At 36.8% G+C, this 3889-nt stretch overlaps 1 long non-coding RNA gene across 1 annotated transcript; it reads left to right on the forward strand.

The window, feature by feature from the left end:
- The first annotated feature begins 367 nt into the window (after window positions 1–367).
- LOC119770749 lies at window positions 368–1516 on the forward strand. The gene is made up of 5 exons (XR_005278976.1): window positions 368–499; window positions 637–775; window positions 851–1114; window positions 1179–1382; window positions 1445–1516. It is a non-coding gene; the product is annotated as an uncharacterized LOC119770749 (long non-coding RNA).
- The last annotated feature ends 2373 nt before the right edge of the window (window positions 1517–3889 follow it).

Consider the following 3889-nt stretch of genomic DNA (forward strand, 5'->3'; position numbering starts at 1 on the left):
TGGAAGAAATGCACATCAATTTAAACTAAAATCCTTTTAAATCAGTATTCCTTCTGAAACGTGTTCATCGCAGGCACGGTTGGTGTCTTGGATAATAGAGTTCTCCCATTGACCGCCGAAAGGGGGACATGCATACACACCAAAAACGGACAACCGAATTCACCGTCTATTTATTTACTTTCTGGAATGTTTAATGAATTAGATTTTGTTATTTTTTGTGCGAATAATTATTTATTGTTCAAAACAGATTAATCTGATAAATTTATGTTATCCGAGTTGAGCAAAAAATGTAATGTTTATCAAAGTGCGAAATTTTGTTCGACAAATCGGCGCTGTTAGGCAAGGCTCCGTATGATTCTTTTGCAGAGTGTAGTGTCCAGTGTGTTTTTGTTTTGCTCCAACTTTTTTCTATTTTGTTTTTGTTGTTTGATGGAGGGTAAATAATTATTAGTGAAAATTGTGCAAATACGGTTCACGGATTTTCCGAATAGTATTTCAGGTAAGTCAAAGTTGCCAAGAGAAATTTATCCATCGGTGGCTGGGAACTCCAACTGAAATAATTCAGAAAATTGTCAAAAATTTACAAATTTTTGTTTGATGGTCATGTTGTCATTCTGTTTACTTCAATCTTTATAGCACCGAGCAGACTCCCGCCGCGGTTGCGTTCCTGTTTCATGGGTTGCCAAATGATGGTTTGGACGTTAACGCTCCGAACCAACGCAAGCGGGCATTCTTGCACTAGGACTTCTTAGTGCACGTGGAACGAACCATACAGGTGGGATTTTTTTTTTCTATTTAGCGGTTCATGAGTAGTAGGTTTAAAGGATTTTTTTTTGCTTTCCTTTTGTAGGACTTCAGTCGACCAAAGGCCATGCTCGCTCGGGTCGTTGGCAATCTTAACGGAAAAGATTGCAGCTTCATTTTTAACAACAAAAAACAGCTTGCTGAACATCGCTGAATGAGATGTTGATTCAGACACCGCCACTACTCCCCAGCACAGGTACAGTTGAAGTTCTTAGTAAACTTTGTAACTGACGTTTCTTCACCTGAATAAGATCAACAGCAGCGCGAATTGCTGCTAGTCGATCTTTTAGAATCAACACAATCAGACCTCGTGAGTTGATTTTTAAATTATGTTTAGGGATATATTTGATTTTAATTTTATTTATTCGTTTCAGCAACGGATATGCCAGCTCGGCTCCTCCACGTTAGTGACGGACTGGTCAAACTTTTCGGCTGCTTACGGCAAGTGCTGCATGATCAAACCGCTGAACAGCGAGTTCTCAGCCATGTGTAATGCGTGCAGTTACGTCGTTCCGGCTTGAAGACGACAACAACGAACTGGTTCTAGCCTCATAACTACAGGCGGCCAAATGTTTTAGGTACTCGTAAGTTATTTTTGTTTACGATGATCAGTAAAAATTACTATTTTCTAATATTTTAGGTTTTGAAGCTTTTTCATCAAACACGAGGAGCGAACGAACGAGCTCAATTAGTTTTTACAATACGATCTCTAAGATATTATCAGCGAGTTGACCTCACAGGTTTCGTTGGAGATCCTCCCCGGCATTTGGTCAACCGATGACGCTTTAAACAAACAAAACGTGAGTAGAAAAACATTTATTTCGTCGCATTTTGTAATATAAACCGTAATTCGAAAAAAAAGTCATCAAGAAAAAAAAATTGAGCAACACATCAACTTCCTAGTAAGCTAATTTCAAGTTGCAAATGTGTGTAGTTAGAATATATTTAACTTAACTAACTAACTTAAATATATTTATATGTTACTTCGTTGGATTTAGAGTTTGATGAGTTTCAATATGCTTTAATTTGTCTTATAGCATTTGGAAATGCATGCTAAAGTTTGTATTGAGTGTTTATTCATTCAATAAAAAGCTTTTAGCATGGATTTTCAGCATGCATCCCAGACAATACACATCCCAAAGCTTATGAAAATTACATCAGATTCTAGATTCAACGGAGTAAAAAAAATGTTCGATTGGGTAAATTTACGTAGATTTCATCGGAAATTTACATGTTTTCGTAGCGCTTTTGGTTCGGCACGATTACATTGGAAGGCACTTAAATTTACAATGAATTTGATGTAAATTCGCATCATAAATGACGTGCACTTTTGGTACATCATAAATGATGTAAATTTACCGGATTATTTTTTTCTGTGTAGGGTTATCAATGCTCTCTTGCAAAGGTCGGCAAAATTAGGGTTCTATCCCATTCCCCAGAAATCCATTCCCCAGAATGACCCATTCCCCAGAATCCCATTCTCCAGAATGATCCATTCCCCAGAATGACCCACTCCCCCGAAAAGTTTTATTTTATGAATGTACTTTATTTCAAAAAGTGAACAGTTTTAAAGTGTGAAGTGTTCGGATTTCGCCCGTATTATGATAACTGCTGACAAAAGTTTAATGTTTCCTTCTTTAAAGAAAGAAAAACTCTCTTGACGTGTGATAATTGCTGACAAAAGTTGAATATTCCCTATAAAGTTGAGTTTTATTCTTTAAAGAAGGGAAAACTCTCTTGTCTGTCAGTACTGCTGAAAAAAGTTTGATATTTCCTTTAAAGTTGAATTTTAACTTCTTTAAAGAAGGGAAAACTCTTTGGTCTGGCAGTACTGTTGCCAAAGGTTGAATTTCCCTTTGAAGTAGAATTTTCCCTTCTTTACAGAAGGGAAAACTCTCTTGACTGTCTAACTGCGGGAAAAAGTTCAAATTTCGCTTTAAAGTTGAATTTTGCCTTCTTTAAAGAAGGGAAAACTCTCGTGACTGTCATAACTGCGTTGAACAAAAGTTGAAATTTCCCTTTAAAGTTGAATTTTGCCTTCTTTAAAAGAACAAATCCCTTGACTTGTGATAACTGCATGTTAACACAAGTTGAATTTTCCTTTAGCAGTTATCCCTTGTAAAAAGAGTTTTCCCTTCTTAACGAATAAAAAAATCAATTAGTGTCAGCAGTTATCACAAGTCACGATGCCTTCTTTAAAGCGATTCTAATATTGAATTAATGTTGAAAATTCAATTCATTATGCCAATCGACCATTGTGCGCCATTATGCCAAATTATGTTATGCCAAACGGCGTTATGCTAAATGGCATTATACCAAATGTTCTTAATATTTCTGGGGAATGGGTCATTCTGGGGAATGAGTCATTCTGGGGAGTGGGATTCTGGGGAATGGAATTCTGGAGAATGTGTCATTCTGGGGAATAGCAACCTGGGGAATGGAATTCTGGAGAATGGGATTCTGGGGAATGGGATAGAACCCAAGATTAGTTTTGAAGTGCAAAATATATTCTGGCCGGGCGAGGGGAGAAGTATGATTTGGCGAAAACAAAAAATAGCAAAAAAAAAACTTTTTGCGATACTAAAAATCGAAAATTTTCAAAAATTCAAAAGATGTTTAAATCAAGCGATAAAGTTTATTTTTCTGAGTAGGAGACCCTTTGAACGACCGCAAAGGATTCAAAATGGATTTTAATTAAATTTTTAAAAATTAACTTCACGGCCCTTCTTGACAGAAAAGGTCCTACTTGACAGATCGTTTTAAAAGGACCATTGTTGAACCATCAAAAAAATGCTGTCTTGTCAATTTTTTTGCAATAAATTGAAAAAAGTGCTCAGAAATAGGTTTTAAACGTGTTTTTACCAAATCAAAATCAAATTATTCGCTCTACAGCATTGCCTTGGCGGTATCGATTACGAGATTCCTACTCGAAACTAGGTGTCCGAAGGTTTGATTGTTGAGGCAATTGCAAACCTCTTTTTACACCTTAGCTTCCACCACACTTTCCATCCACCCCGAGATTCAAACTGACGACCTTTGGATTGTGAGTCCAACTCGTTTAACTGCCTACCAGCGACTTCACCGA

This window comes from Culex quinquefasciatus, chromosome 3 (assembly GCF_015732765.1).
Source record: "Culex quinquefasciatus strain JHB chromosome 3, VPISU_Cqui_1.0_pri_paternal, whole genome shotgun sequence".
NCBI lineage: Eukaryota > Metazoa > Arthropoda > Insecta > Diptera > Culicidae > Culex > Culex quinquefasciatus.